The sequence below is a fragment of the Ursus maritimus genome, unplaced genomic scaffold (assembly GCF_017311325.1).
Source record: "Ursus maritimus isolate PB19 unplaced genomic scaffold, ASM1731132v1 scaffold_1, whole genome shotgun sequence".
Classification (NCBI taxonomy): domain Eukaryota; kingdom Metazoa; phylum Chordata; class Mammalia; order Carnivora; family Ursidae; genus Ursus; species Ursus maritimus.
The window spans coordinates 85,622,649-85,640,141 of NW_024423343.1; the positions used below are offsets into that span (position 1 = coordinate 85,622,649).

Below are 17,493 nucleotides of genomic sequence, written 5' to 3' on the forward strand. Positions count from 1 at the left end.
CCCCACATCTAAAAAAAGGAAAAGAGGTGTAAGTTAAACCATGATATTGGAATCTCTTTGTATATACTTAAAAGAAGCTGATAATAAGTGATACCTTGCTCTCTCAGGATGGACCACAGAGAGAACAAAATTGAAAAGGCAAGTATCTTGGAGAAAGGTGAGCATAGCCTCAAGAAAAAACCTGGGGGGGGGGGCGGCGGTGTCAGTGGTGCTGCTGTCCCAGCTTTCTCTATGTTTCACTAATTTGTCTATAAAGATATAAACAGAATTCATGTTTTCTATGTACTTAAAAAAAGGACACAAAGTGATATGATTTTAATTATGTTGAATACCTGCTAAACAGTGTAAATTTATATATTTTACTTCCTATGTTATAGTTTCAGTTTAGTTGACCCTCACCATCATATTGCACAAAGCTGCACTGAAATTCTCAGAATTACTTCAGAGAAAAGAAGATTCCATTGTGTTTTAGGAGTAGGAAAACAAAAAGATACAGAATAAATATAGGTTTAATTTAACAGGTTAAAAAGAAAAAAAATGTATTGATGTGAGTCATGTGAGTTTAGTCATTTAATGATTATATTCAAAGAGCAGTTCTTTCCGTATTTGGTGCAAAAATAGGAATATCCAACATTTCACACACTTAACAGCGGCAGTCATAAACACAGTATATTAAAATAGATTTTAAATAGTTAGACAATGTGTTCGGCCAGTTATGAGAACTGGTGTATTTGCTTATCCAAATAAGCGAAATGTGTGCAAGTATGAAAATAATATTTTTTGTGTGCAGACTTCAATAACTCTTGTTTATCCCTGTCTAACCAATAACAATCACATGAGTTACATCAATGAGAGTTTCAAAGACAAAATAACAATGTTTTTTGTTAGCTCATTCTTATGTTTATAGAATAAGTTCTTACATAGGCTTTTACCTAAGTTCTTTTCTCAATAGGATTAAACAAATGGTAACTAGCCTATTGAGTAGTAAACTTTTTTTTCAGCACACAATTTTTGTGCTTAATTAATGAAAGGGATATGCCTAAGTGAGATTTATTAGTTCCTTGTTGACAAAGATCTTGCTCTTGATAAGTTATTGCCATATAATATATATAATATATATATTTATATATAAATCTTTATATATATATAATAGGACTTCTTTTGCCCAACTTATTGAATATATAATATATATTTTTATATATTTTTATATATAAAGATTTTATCTATTCATTCGTACCACAGAGAGAGAGCACAAGTGGGGGGAGTGGGAGAAGGAGAATCAGATTCCCCACTGAACAGGGAGCCCAATGCAGGACTCAATCCCAGGACCCTGGGATCATGACCCGAGCTGAAGGCAGACGCTTAACTGACTGAGCCACCCAGGTGCCCCTATATTTATTTGAATGAATAAAAATGGAGAAGAATCTATGTCTACATGTTTATACTTTTAATTAAAAATTTTTATATATTATACATAAACAATAGAAAGATGATTAAAAGGGCCAAGTTTCTATTTCTGACTCTGTAGCTACTATCCTTGTACCTTGGTCCATTAGTTCTCCTCTCTGACATCCAGCTTCCCAGTTCCACAGAAGAAGGTAAGACAATTCTTCTCCAGAGTACCTCTCAGGTTTAATTTTTTTTTCCTGTAATGTGTAAATTTTATAGATTTTTTAAAGTCATACATAAAAGGTAATAATTAGACATTATTTATGTCCCAGAATAAACAGTTAATATATCATATTTCTACCACATGCATTTGTATTCATACATTTAGAAAATTGCATAAACTTTTATATTCATGTTTTATAAATTTAAAAGCAAATTAAAATTAGTATGTTATGTATGCTTTTTATATCCATACATTTTTGTAAGTTTAAAAGCAAATGATAGGTGACATAAAGCATCTTTGTTATTAAAGACTGTTCAATATAATGCCCTATCCAGTGAAATACAACAATATAATTATTTTCCTATTTGTTAGACTTATGGAGGGTGGATGAAGTTGAAATTGGGAATGAGAACAAGATTTCATTGGGCAGGATGGAATAGTGTACTGACAAATACTCTGAACCTTTCAACAAACCAAATTGATAATTGATGCTGAGATTTTTCTAACAGACATTTATTGACCGTGCCTCTGCTTCAAAATACTGTATTTACTTCAACTACCTGTTTCCAGACTTTGACTTTTTTTTTTAAGATTTTTATCTATTTATTTGAGAGAGAGAGATGTGAGAGAGAGAGCACGAATGGGGGAGGAGGTAGAGGGACAGAGGGAGAAGGAGAAACAGATTCCCTGCTGAGTAGGAACTCCATATGGGGCTCCATCACAGGACCCTGGGGTTATGACGTGAGCGAAAGGCAAACACTTAACTGACTGAGCCACTGAGGCACTTGACTTTTTAAACAGAAAGAAAGGAATCATCAAAATTCCTAAATTGTATATCTACCAGTGGGTTTCATATGCTCACTTCTGCTTTTACATTTATCTATGAGAACTCTTCCTCTCAGCATGTAATGTGGCACTTCTAAATTTCTCCTACTTCCTGCTCAGAATTGTGATTTGTGAGTTGATTTGGGAGGGAATGCAGTGATAGAAGAGTGAAGGGCCAGCACTCTGCATTCCTCAAAGTCCAGCTCTCATACCTTGAAGGGCCAATTGCCTGTCATGGGCCCTGGATTTCTGACTGAGGTGACAAATAGGTAAGGAGACACAAAATGTATTTCCATTTTCTCTCTGGTCAGTGGTTTTATTTTAGTTTTGGTCAGAATATATAGATTGGTCATTGTGTCTCTCATTCCAGTTTTATCAGTAGTCTGGCAGTTTTTAATTCCTTCTGAATTCTAGATAATAGTTGACTGAGTGTCTCCTAGTAATACAAATTGGAGTCCTTTCCTGTTACTGCAGGACTTTTGGAAAGAAGTAGAGACTGACTCAAGGACCACTATTCTGACACCATCTTTTTTTTTTTTTTTAAGATTTTATTTATTTATTTGAGAGAGAGAGATAGCAAGAGAGAGCACGAGCAAGGGGGAGAGAGAGAAGCAGACTCCCCTCTGAGCAGGGAGCTTGATGTAGGGCTCCGTCCCTGGACCTGGGGATTATGACCTGAGTTGAAGGCAAATACTTAATTGACTGAGCCACCCAGGTGCCCCTATCCTGACACCATCTTAAGCCATTTTCTAATATTAACTTTTGATTGTTTGACTGGATGATTTTTCGAAGTATATTCAGTTACATAAAATCATAATATTTGACTAATATTGTTAAATAAATTGAGCCATTTATTACTTGAGAAATGCTACTAAATGTAATTTTTAAAATTATGTAATTTGCGGGTACCTGGGTAGCTTAGTTGGTTAAGTGTCTGCCTTGGGCTCAGGTCATGATCCCAGGATCCTGGGATCGAGGCCCATGCTGGGCTTCCTGCTCAACAGGGAAGCCTGCTTTCTCCCTCTTCTTCCTGCTCATGCTCTCTATCTCTGTGTCTCTCTCTCAAATAAATACATAAAATCTTTAAAAAAATAAAATTATGTTACATGAATAATATTAAGTTAGTAAAATTCCAAGACTTACTTTACTAAAATTCTGTCAGCAATGTGTAGTATATTATTTTAATATATAAACATAAACTCAGAAATACAGTATTGCTACAAAAATAAAATGTGTCCTTAGGATTTCAAAAGATGCAAGTCCTTAGTATATGAAAATTCAAATGTATTACAGGATGTGTATTTTTAAAATGTACATAAGAAGTATACACCTCTTTGTCCACCATCCCCCAAATAATATAATACCCCCTCTCCATACCAAGAAATCTACAGAGTCTCAAATAAGAAAATATAAGTAAATATAGAAAACAATATATAAATATAAAGCATTATTATTTATGTGAATTTTTCAAAAAGAGGTAAGCTTTCAGTAAAAATATTTTTTTAATAGTAACCTTACTTTCATTTCCAATGTAGATATTTTCCAAAGCTAGCATTATAAGTAGATATTTGCCTCTCAGTGTCTTATTAAAAAAATTGTCTTTAATCAGAGGCAAAAAACAATTGTGTTCCCACCATAATAAGTGGTCCAATTATATTACTCCCTGTATTTAAAAAAAATCAATTAATTTTTTTTTGATATTTATACAAGTGCTATATAAATTACTTTTTTTCTGTTTTATTTATACTGCTAAAGTAATGTACAGACCATTAATTTTAATAGTGTGGTGCTTTCATTTAACTTTAGCAGTCCTAGATTTTTCTCTAGGCTGTACTTCTCCTTTCCTTGATTACTGAGAAGAGACAACAGAGATAAGGACACAAGTTAGGAGGCAACTGACATAACACAGGGAAGATTTTTTGTAATCCTAAACTAAAGCAATAGCAGTAGAAATAAACTGTTACAAATAGATTTTGAGAGACTCCTACGGGTTGTGATTGATTAGAAATAGTGCAAATTTATATTTATGGGATGGCTCTGGCTTGAATTATTAGATGATGATGATATTCTGAGATTGAGAATAGAGAAGAGAAGCATATTTGGAGGGAAAGATATTTTCAGTTGTAGACTGTTGAACTTTAATGTTGAACATCTAGGGGTATAATGAAACGAAAAAGTTAGAAAATATTCTGAGATAATATATAATTTTCTAGAATCACAAGTAAGAATTGAAGGGGTAGCTCCCATAATATGAAAACTGATAAAATAAGCTTATGAAAATATGTCATGAGTTTGGCCATTATTCTTTTTTGAAAGATTTATGTATTTGAAAGCAAGAAAGAGAGAGAGTGCATGAGCAGAAGGGGCAGAGGGATAGGGAGAGAATCTCAAGCACACTCTGCACTGAGCATGGAGCCCAATGCAGGGCTCCCGCTCACCACCTTGAGATCACGACGTGAGCCAAAAACAAGAGTCTGATGCTTAACTGTGTCAGCCAGGTGTCCTTCTTTTATTTTTAAAATAATTAATATTTTATTTATTATTTACTTTTAATTTTAATTCCAGTATAGTTAACATACAGTGTTATATTAGTTTCAGGAGTACAGTATAGTGATTCAACAATTCTATGTATTACTCAGTGCTCCTCAAGGTAAGTATGCCCTTAATCCCCATCACCTATTTCACCCTTCCCCCCCACCCACCTACCCTCTGGTAACCATCAGTTTGTTCTCTTTAGTTAAGAGTCTGTTTTTGGTTTGTTTCTTTTTTCTTTTCTCATTTGTTTGGTTTCCTAAATTTCATAGATGAGTGAAATCATATGGTATTTGTCTTTCTCTGACTGACTTATTTTGCTTAACATTATATCCTCTAGGTCCATCCACATTGTTGCAAATGGCAAGATTTCATTCTTTTTTATTGCTGAGTAATATTTCATTGTATATATACCACATTTTCTTTATCCATTCACATATTGATGGAAAATTTGGGCTGTTTCCATAATTTGGCTATTGTAAATAATGTTGCAATAAACAGGGGTTCATATATCTTTTTGAATTAGTGTTTTTATATTCTTTGAATAAATACCCAGTAGAGGAATTACTGGATCATAGGGTCATTCTATTTTTAATTTTTGAGGAACGTCCATACTGTTTTCCACAGTGACCGCACCAGTTCGCATTCCCACCAACACTGTGTGAGGGTTCCTTTTCCTCCACATACTCAAAGTTCAGCCTAAAGAAGAGTCTAAAAGGTTTTTTATTGGTAATTGCTTAGACAAAGGGAAAGCTAATAATATATGAACCTGTAAGAATATGTGACATCTTGATTTTTTATCTAAGCCAAAATATAAAGCTGCATCTTTATTTTTAGGAAAGTGTCAACAATTATAGGGAGGAATAATTGTGGTAATTTAATTTCTCCAAACAAAAAGTAACTTAAAAGGAGAAATTAAACTACTGAATAAGAAGAATAAGGAAAGAGATTTAAGAGAACCAATATTTAAAAGTATGTTCCAGCATTCAGTCATGGTTAAGCATTTAAATAATTCTAAGAGATGATTTCTGGTTAAAAATGGTAGGATGTGGGATGTTTGTTTATGGTTGAATTGCATGAGAAAATCTACGATGTGTCAGTAACAGATTTTCAGAGAATACACCCAGTTTTATTAGTAGTATTTTTTAATATAGTTTCTTCAGTCCTACTAGCTTATAACCAATTGAGCTGAACAAATGAAACAAAGGAGAAAACAACACACCAGGAGTTTGTGCCCCCTGGGTGTACCATGCTACGATAGGCTAACATGGCAAACCTGTCTCCACATGGCCATTTCAGCCTGTCTCAGGACCATAACTATTTATTTCTACCTTTTCTGTTCTTTCATTATTTTTTTTTCTCTTACAAAGACTAGTTAGTAAATAATAGTACTTACCATTAAAATGGATGGCAGATATCACCATTCCTTAACTATACTCTTCCATTTGAAGAAGTTTCAAATTCCTTTGCTTTCTTTTGTGCCTCTCATACTACTTTCTACTATATATTTCACCAGATAGCCTCATTTTCTCATTCACAAATTAATCTTAAATCCTAGGACTAAGACTATCCAAATGTGACTTTGAAGCTATTTCCTGATTTTCCTGTGTGTCCAAAAATATGTCCAATTTTGCTTATTTAACAAAAATTTGAAGTACGTGACTCAGCTATATGAGGAATAGAAAGATGTAAAAAAACTGTAGATATCTGCTTTCTAAAAATTTACATTCTGGTAAACACAAAATATGCAAATAAATAACTGAAATGTTGGTAGTATAAGAGAAATAGAAGAAATACACAAATTTAAAGATAGGTAATTTTTTTTTTCCCTACTACTTGAATACTGGTTTCATGATAATCTTTAAGCTGGTCCTTGAAGAATGGGTAGGATTCGGTATCATCATTATCTCTTTTTGGATCAAAGTCTTTAAGTACTGGGCCTTTATCCTTTATAGCCTTTACCCTATGCTTTTTGGATCAAAAGCCTTTAAGTACTGGGGCCCTGGGTGGCTCAGTTGGTGGAAGCTGCTACCTTCAGCTCAGGTCATGATCTCCGGGTCCTGAGATGGAGACCCGTGTCGGGCTCCCTGCTCAGTGGGGAGTCTGCTTCTCCTTCTGCTTCTGCCTGCTGCTCTGCCTACTAAATGCTCTCTCTCTCTCTCTCTGTCAAATAAATAAAATCTTAAAAAAAAAAAAAAGCCTTTAAGTACTGAGTAAAAACTAGAGAAGTCTTATGTGTGAGTAGACAACCCTACCTAGCTTCCTGAGGCTTAGGTTCTAGAAAGAAAATATTAAACTCTAATATGACAAGGTCTGTACTAAAATTATTAATAAACCTTTAGAAACAGTGTATATGTGTTTGCATGTGTATGCTAGAATAAAACAGGCACACAGGAATGTACTCTGTCCATACATAACAGGTAATGCCACCTGTTTATTTTTTAAAGATCCTGTGATGGTGAGAGATTTGAGAATGAAACTGTTGGAGTAGTTTCAGTTCAGGGCAAAATCTAACTGGAGCAATGGAGAATCGAGTATTGGCCTGGGGGTGAAACTGATAAAACCTCAGCCTGGCTCATTTGCAAAGTCCCTGCTGTTCATCTCTCTCTCTCTCTCTCTCTCTCTCTCTGAGCCAGAGTGATTACATTCACATGGACATTCATCGTGAGTCTGGCAATTTGTCTTTCACTCTGTTTGTATTTTCTGTTTACTAGTGAGACTTAACATTCCTCTCTCAGAACATTTGTCATTTGGGGAAGGAAGTAGAGTGGTTTATTTAGAATAATTTATTCCAGAGTGATTTTTCTCCCCCCCCACCAAAACATCGTTAGCCAATCTCAAAACTCCACAGTTACTTCAGTGTTCAGAATGTAAGAGCGTAAGAATTTTGAAAACCTAGTCACTATGTGCTAAAGAGTGTGCTAGATATTTTACAGATAGCCTCCCTATAATTCTGTAAGAGCTATTATTGTTTGTATTATAAAAACAAAGTCTCAAAGAATTTGCACAGTTTATAAGTGCTGTGTATATTTAATTAAGTAAACCATGATTCTCTATAATGTTTCATAAAATAATAAAGAGAAATGGTTTGAAGAAGTTAGCAGAACAGATACATTATGACCCAATTAGATCTGTTCTTGCTGTGTCACACATTTGGACAAATCAAAATTTATTCTAATCTTTCAAAACAGAAGTAGACACTGAACAAAGCCTGACAATTACATAGTCTGTGAAATTAGTATTTTTTCTTATATGTTTGTGCCAACATTAACATGAGTTCTTGCCATAGGTCTAAGCTTCCATAGTATCAGTTAAAAACAGACTTTTTCCATGTCTGGTTTCCTGTAATGCTTGTTTTGAGCAAGGGCACTAACTGGATTATGTTCTCTTTTTTTAAAGATTTTATTTATTTATTCGACAGAGATAGAGACAGCCAGCGAGAGAGGGAACACAAGCAGGGGGAGTGGGAGAGGAAGAAGCAGGCTCACAGCGGAGGAGCCTGATGTGGGGCTCAATCCCATAACGCCGGGATCAAACCCTGAGCCGAAGGCAGACACTTAACCGCTATGCCACCCAGGCGCCCCCTGGATTATGTTCTGATGAAAGAAGTTAGAAATGAAAACAATCTAGTTGTACGAGATGTGCTGACTCGAGATGTCAAGCAGGGGGCAGATGTATAATCCAGGAAGGGGATATTAAAAAACACGGAGCTGATACTAACTAGTGAAGACCCAGCATATACATCAGCAGTATAATTTATCGAGGTTTTTTTTTTTTTTTGAGTGATTGAGTCATAGGACTAAAAAAGAGGCAATAAAGTGTGATCTGCTTGATACATAGCTCTAAAAAAATTTAAAGAAGGATAGGAAGCCATTGTTTCCTAGCAAAATCCACTTGGTAGGTTATAAGACATTTGAATAGAATATTATACTTGACTATAGCTATATGACAATTTCATAGCATTATGTAGGTGGTAAAAATAGTGTAACATTGACAAATATGATCCTGTTTTCCTATGCTTATTAGTAAGTCCTGCTTCCTCCGAGTGTTAGATGTGTACATATGACTTGCTCTGGTCAATGAAGCATGAGAAGTATATCACTTATCTGCAGAGCTTTTTAGATCCCAGGTGTGATTTACCACATTTCCTTTCCCTATCTTAGTAATTACAGAAGCATGCATTTAAATGGAACATCCATCTCTGTAAGAATCTAAACGATTACAGTGTACAGATCATCAAGAGCCTTCATGTAGCATCAGCTAGAAACAAACCATTATTTTAAGGCATTGATATATGAAGCTTGTTACTGCAGCATAACTTGGCCTGTTCTGTCGAATATACATATTGAGAATTCCTTGGTAGTACAAATCATACCTTCTTTACCACTATATCTCCAAGTATCTAAAATAGCATCCAGCATAAATATTTATTGAATCAGTGGATGACTTAATGAATGATAACACATAAATATTTGTTGCCTCTTTGAGTGTACAAGCTGATAGCATAGCAAAAACAAAAATATAAAAGCCATCTAGAAATAAGGAGAAGTTATTTACATAATTTATGGGCTAGAAGTAAGTGCATTTTACTGGTAGAGGGCAAAGGTTAACACTAATTGAGCTAAGGAGAAGGAAGAAGAATTTTGGGACTTCCATTAGTGAAGTAACTTGAGGCTCTTGCCAATCACAGGACTAACAACAGGGATTTTTGAGGTGAAAAGATTCTTTTTTTTTTCCTTTACATAAAAAATGCTGCATTAGAAATTTAGTTGTACTTTTTGTGATTTTAGGTGTGAAACTTTTACATAGCAAGGAAACATGAAATGGACTTATAAATTGCTGAGTAGTTTCTCTCATTCAGACAGATTTTTTTTTTTTTTTGCCTTAGTGAAAGAAGAAAGGAGAAATTTGGCAGCCAGCCATTTAATTAGAATTAACCTTGGCCATGAAGGCATGACAGATGAACCAGCCCGATCACTCTAATATTTACCTGTGTGAATGTGGAATTCCTGTCTTAGACCAGAATGGCACAGAAGGAAATGTTCCTCTTGAAATTTTTCTCTGTATACCAGTCATATTGTTTCCTCAGGACATATCTTAAAGATATGCGACAAAATACTGTAATTGTATTAATCAGAGCTGTTAAAAAACAAAACAAAACAAAACAAAAACCAAAAAACACAACATTGGTCACAAACTCAGATTTTAATAGAAAACAGAATTCTGATCATTTGAGTGATTTTTTCCAATATTTTTCAGCTGAAATTTTTTGACAGTCATTGGCCCTGTAAATTGAACCTGTATTCAAAATATTTGAGCTAAATTAGTTTAACATTTTACAGTTAAGTTAAAATAGAAAAACTGCAGTTTTCTCGGAGGACAACACAGATATACCACCACCACCTGCCGTGTACACACCCATACACCAACATCACCTTACCAAAATATTTTTTCCCTCTCTTTCCACTTAGTATTACTCAGAATTATCTGAAAGTTTAAAATGCAAACTTAGCAGTCATATACTCCACCCAAGAGAAAAAATTAAGCAGAATTTAAAGAAAATTGGTTTAGCAATTGTTTTGATAAAGGCAACAGAGCATTTTCTATTTGGGTATAACTACATCAATGAAACTTGAGTGGATGGAAGTCTTGTCTAATGCCAATTAGAAGGTTGTCAGAGCCAAACGAGGGGTTAGAATACCAGTTAGAACTGAGAACTGCCTTGAAGATAGGCTCTATTTCATTTCCTGCAGTAGATAAATAAGGACCAAATATAGGAAACTGTAAGGTCGTTGGCAAATAAAAACCAACCCACCATTCTGGGTATCATATAATGTGGTTGTTGGTGCTGGTATTTTGCTCACTATGATGGCTTAAAACATGGCTGCAAATTCTTTGATGCTTGGGTGCTCCTCTCTTTTTCCTCAGAGTGAGCTTGTTACTGCTCCAACCAAGACATTACAAAGGAAGTTACATTAGGCAGCCTCTGAGGCCAAATTTTAAGAGGCCAGGTAGCTTCCACCTTGTTCACTGTGATACCCCCTCCTGGGTCCCTGAGATCCAGGCAGTAACTCTGACTACCCCGAGGATGTCACACTGGAGAGGATAGTTAAGAACTGGTTAAGAACAATGCTAAAGCCACACTGTGTGGGTTCAAATCTTACTCTACCAATGAGCAGGTGTATAATCTTGGGAGAGTTACTTAATTTCAGTGTGCCTTGGTTTCCTCATTTATAAAATGGGGAAAAATAATAGTCTCGAACACACCACCTGTTGCCCTACAAGTAGCTTATGTGGTTGTTTAAAGGGTCAAATGTGTGTGTGTGTGTGTGTGTGTGTGTGTATGTGTGTGTGTGTTTATTTTTTCTTAATTTATTTAAACTAAAAAATATATATGTACAATTTACCCGCTTCTCCCAACACCCCACCCCTTGTAACCACCAATCTATCTCCATATAGAGATAGATTTTGCTTCTTTTTTAGATTCCACATATAAAAGAGATCATATGGTATTTATCTTTTTCTGTTTGACTTATTTTACTTAGCATAATTCCCTCAAGGCCCACCCATGTTGTTGCAAAGGGCAAGATTTCTTTCTTTTTTTGTAAGGCTGAAAAACATTTTGTAGTGTGTGTGTGTGTGTGTGTGTGTGTGTGTGTGTATTCAGTTACTAAACACTTTTCTTTTTTGCTGTCTCTTACATTGTTTTTGTAAGTGGAAATTTACTTTTCTTCTCTGTTTGGTACTTTTTAGAGTCATGTGTGTGTGTGTGTGTGTGTGTGTGTGTGTGTATTCAGCTACTAAACACTTTTCTTTTTTGCCGTCTCTTACATTGTTTTTGTAAGTGGAAATTTACTTTTCTTCTCTGTTTGGTACTTTTTAGAGTCATTTTTATAGTTGTTCCATTGAAAACTTCCATGACTTGAATCTAGGATAATGGCTATTTCATGAATAGGAATGTTTTTCTCTAATTGGCATTATAGGTACCTCTTTGTAATCCCAAATACCAGACCAGACTTTCAAAGATGATGTGTTCTTCTGTCTAGTGCAGGAAAAAGGATTGCCTGTGTATGCCTTTCAGTTCAATACAGGAATCTCCAGAGTAAAGGAAATGGTAACTTCTCTTTAAGTGGCTTCTGCTTAGGGAAGGACCGCTTTCCACCAACTATATCTCCTTTATTACTATAGGTTAGTTCTCTGGAACTCTTCAGAGATACATCTGTATAAGTTGATTGTTGCATTTCTACATATTTATACACATGGCTATTTTGGATTTTCTCAAATCATGTATGATTACTAAAAATGCCAAGCTTAGGAACCTCAGGCATAAAGATCAGTATGTGTCTAAATTAGATAGACTTCACTAGTTTATAGTCTTAGTACAGTAGGCAATTGATTACTAACCTGAGTATATCTGTGAAACCAGAAATTCATAACCATTATAAGAACGGAGACTATCCCTGAATGGATATTGCCAAAAAAAGCAACTAATTCAAAATACTCTTTCAACAGGACCATTTGACATAGCAAAGCAAATGCCACTTCTAACTGCAGGCTTTAAAAAAAAAAGGCTTAATTCAAAATACCATTAAAATATACTCACAAATATGGATAGACATACCAATTGATTTTTTAAAGTAAATGGAAAACATGGCAGTAGAAATCCCGGAAGTCAGGCTTAAATTAGCAAGAGTACCTGACATTAAGTTGCTGGGATTTTTTTATTTCTGAAAAACACATGTAATCTGTTCACTCATACATATTTACTTTTGAATAATTTTTGATATGTGAAACTGTGAACTTGAATATAAACAAAATATTTAAAACAAGTGCTCCTATTGCTTCTACTGTCTAACCTAAAATATAAGAAAACAACTATTTTTATCTTTCTAGAATGGGATCTTGTATCAGCCAGGATCCTGATAGGAACTTCACATGGTTCAAGAATTTAATAAAGACTGTTTGCAAAAGTATGAGAAAATTTTAAAGGAGCCAATAAAAGATGTTGACATACTTAAGATGCAAGAAACAAGGATGCCAGTACCACCCCTAAGCCTGAATGTCAAGAGGAGGAAGTAGCACTATCAGAGCTCAGTGAGACAAGGAACCACATGGAAGGCACCCGAAACAAGCTATAAACCTGGGGGGGGGGGAGGGGGCTGTACCCTCTACCAGAAAATGTATCCAAGAGCAGAAAGTTCAAATCTCCCTTTCCGTTCCCTGATCTCTCACTGGAGAACTCAAACAGAGGCGGGCTAGCTGGGGGCTGTGGTCAGTATACAGGAATCAGTCATGTGGGGCAAAGAGCAGAGCAGAAAAAGAGTGGTGGGAGTAGAGGCTAGAAAATGGGGGAGGGGGGTAACCTAGACAATTCTTACTTTTGTTTTTGTTTTCATATTTCAAACAAATGGTAGTCCCTTTAAAACACAAAATAGGCAGAAAAGTTAAGTATCGCTAAAATCCTGTTGATGAGAAAAGTATTTTCTGTGCTATCAATATCATATTGCTGCCAAGAGAATGAAGGACAAAATAGGTCAATCACAAACATGCACACACATATGTGGTTATATCTACACATGACCATAAATGTCAGTGTGTATCTGTGTCCTCTTCTTGTCTCTAGTTCATTTAGTGCTTACTGACTTTTAAAATTTTGTAGAGAAACTAAAAAATTGCCACTTGATTTTTATAAATAGAACCAGTAACATGGTAATATTGGTTTGCACAAAAAACTGCTTATCCAATTATTCCAGTTTATTATACTTCCATTGTGTTTAAGAAAAACAGATTTTCCCACAAGTATAGTGAATAAAAAAAATGTGAAATAATGTGAATGTCAGGACAAGCCTATGAAGGCCACTGAAGAAGGAGAACGGGCCAGGCAGTAGACAATACAAAGAAAACAGAAATGGTAATAGGTGGCAAGAGTAACCTAGTGAGATGAAATAACAGAAAAAACTCATAGACGACATATTTTATGCATCATGGAATCCAAACGCCATTGTGAAAAAAGTTTAACTAAAAAGAAAAAACAATTAAAAATGAAACCAATATTTTATGATAGGTATCATAGAAAACCAGCACTGTTATATTTACTCCACAGAGCTTTAAGTATCTTAGAAAAACAGCTTATTACAATAGTACTTGGAGTGTAATCTAAGTATCCGAGGCAAGTATAGGTGTATTATTTCCGTGATGAGAAACTTTTTGGTGATAAGTACCTTTAATTTAGTGTAGTCAACTTCTCAGCACATGTGGAACTGCAACCTGGAGGATTACTAAAGAAGGATTTATTCTCAAAGTTCTTATTCATTTATATTATTAATTTATAACATTTTAATTGCTTACAGTTTCATATGTTTTTATTGTGGCATAACTGACATATAATAATAGTTTCAAGTATACTTATAATTTTCATAGCAAAAACTTTTCAGAATAAACGAATAGAGATTGAAGGGCATTATTAACATATCAGTTTACATAAATCTAATGTTGTCTGCATTAAAATCATAGCCAGAGTGAAACTCTGAAAGCAAAAGGGAAAGTTATTTTCTTAACTTTTATTAATAGTTAAACGAAGAAATCATCTGTGTAGTGTGTTAGAAAAGAGCCCGGGTTCTCTTTGGAGGCAGAGCCAATTTGTCTATTTGCTCAGCACTCAATGATTTTGGAGATATTAGTCAACAGAAAAAAGTACTAATAGCTTTTACAAACATTAGCCTGAAAACCATTTTCCATTTAGTCTGTAGTTAGTTAATCGAGTGTATGTTCATTTGTCCATATAAGCTATAAAATCCTACAATGAAGATGTAATTATAATTAACATTGCTGACCAGTTAAAAGGCATAAACAGTAGTACGCCCATCAATATGCACTCTCTATTTGCTGACATTTCCAGTTATGCCAGATGGTGGATTTAATGATGGTGCCTTGTGGTGCTTCGAATGATTTTTGTGCCTGATGGTACTTTTATAGGGCCCGTCACATCATAGAAGGCTGAAGGGTGACTTAATAATGATCCTCAAGCATATGAAGGGTCATGAAGTATATGGTTATGAAGTGACCAGCTGTTACTCATTCAAACGAGAAGGAGTAGATTTTAACTGTAACCGGAGCAATTGAACTTAGATGTGAAATAGAACTTCCTGATAATAAAAGATATTTAATGAGAGGGATGATGAGAGATGCTATAGAATATTTTCTTTTTTCTTGAGGATAAAATATGCTCACTTGCATGAAAGCCAAGTTTGCACTTCTTTTGTTGCCTTTCACATCCATGACTATATTTTTCATACTCCAGTACTAAGTGGATTCAAATCCTGGCTCTAAGTTATTACTCTCGTGACTTCAAGTAAGTTAGTTGCTTAAATATTTTGAATCTTGATTTACAAATCTTCAAAATGGAAATTAAATATTTTATCTAAATATCTAGGGACAAGTGTAAAATGCCACTAACTACAAGGCAGGGTCGAATTTGTTTCTTCCATCTTTCCCCCTTGAAAATGAGACCAGACAGGTCAAAGAGGTCCTTTTAGTCAGATCCCCCTGCCCCCACCTTTTTTTTTTTTAACTTTGGAGACCCAGAATAATGGAGACCTATACAATAGTAGGGGGTATTATAAAACCCTCCATATCTTTCCTATCCAGACACTGAATAGGAATAGATACCCTTCATAACATGAAATAAATGCACTGTGTTAGAGAAGGCAGAGGGCCTTTTTCTAGTTTAGGTTCCGGTGATTACTAACTATATAATCCCAAAATAAATTGTTTAACTCCTCTGAGTTTTATATTGCTCCCTTTATAAAATATGTTAAGGAACTGGGCATTGACAGATCAGTTTTGATATCACCTTTGTTATGGGGAAACAAGAGACAATGTTGGAAGTTTTGAAGAGATACAGTTGGAAAGGTTGACAGTAGAATTTTCTGCTGCAGGACCCTGTGTATCGAGTGGGAAAAGGCATTTCTGACCAATGTGAAGAGAATGGAATGTCACCAAACCTTAGCATACTTGCTTAGGAACTATTAATTTGACAAATAATATGTTCCAGACATTGTTCAAAATACTAAGAATTTGTCACTATACTAAAGTACAAAAATTCCCTGTCTTCATGGAGTAGTAAGGAAAAAAGTCAACAAATAATCACCTAAATAAGAGAATTTCAGGGGATGATGTACCAGGAAGAAAATCAGACCAGGTGAGGGGTGATAAGACCAAGACTATAGAGAGGGAGGAGGTGAGTCTATGGTCCATGAAGGCTTCTCTAAGGTCACACATGACACTTGTTCTCTCTGTATAATATAAAAGGATTCAACTATGCAAAGTTAGAAGAGAGGCCCAGTTAAAGGTTAGAAGTAAGGAATCCAGACAATCTAGTGCCACATTTCTCAATCAAATTTACGGAGCCTTAATGTGTAACATTGACAAAGTTTTGGTTAGATTCTGTTTCTGGCTTTATTAATCACTAACTGATCTCTGCTCATCAATTTCTTTTAAGTAAAATACAGGAGAGGGAGCTGGAATGTTATGAGAAATTGATTATTTTCACTTTTCCCCTCTAACAACACTATGATTAATCCCTGTCTTGCCTATTTCATGCAGTAGATTTAAAAATGAGATGAGATAATGGATGGGTAACCAGTTCATTGAGGACTACTCAGTGGGATATTAATATGAAACAATTTTATTTTTTTCTAATGCTTTCCATCATGCTCTGTTTTGATGTCTACTTTCCTTGTCTCTTAATGATGTTGTAGGCAGATACCATAATTTTTCTGGTCTCTTTCAGTTATTAAAACTTAAGCCAGTCTAGTTAAATATTCAAATCATACAACTTATTTAAAGCTTCATTGTCTTCTACTTTGGGCCTTAGCTGCAATTCTAGTACAACAGGAAAATATCCAGTCAACATCTAGATTATATTTATAAAAACAACTATAAAATGTAAGGTACAGTAGTTATTAAAGATGACATTTTCAACCCATGAGTTATTTTATGCCGAAGTTTAGAGAAGAGAGAACCTATAATGTTGTTGCTAACCAGAAAGCTTAACTCTGCAAGTGACTGCAGGAGCTCAAGATCTAAACTGAAGCCCATGTTTACAAACAGGGTAGGAGAACTGCTAGAATCAGTCCAATCATTAATATTTTCCCTAAAAGTCTAGAACAGCTGTCAACATGGCAACCTCTTTTCAACATTCAGAGGCCTGTAATGAGACAGCATCTAGTGAGAAGATGTCAAGATTCTTTTACATCTCAAATGTGGACATCAGAACATGGCAGGTAAATTATTTGGAAAATAATTAGGATATTTTAAAAAATAGATTTTTGTTATAATGTGCCAGATTGTTAATGCTTTATACCAGTACCTTAGGAGAACCAGTAATTGTTGTTTCTACTGTGTTTTAGAAAAGCATATCATTTTGTGTTGTATTACCTACTATAATATTTATAAGCCTATTAGTTGGTATGTTCCTATATACACTAAAACCACGATCTAACAAATGCATTAAATGGTGAATT

At 34.8% G+C, this 17,493-nt stretch overlaps 1 protein-coding gene across 1 annotated transcript in view; it reads left to right on the forward strand.

The window, feature by feature from the left end:
- Window positions 1-17,493, forward strand: part of LRP1B (LDL receptor related protein 1B) — a 1,456,161-nt gene that overhangs the window by 571,670 nt on the left and 866,998 nt on the right. The window lies entirely within an intron of this gene.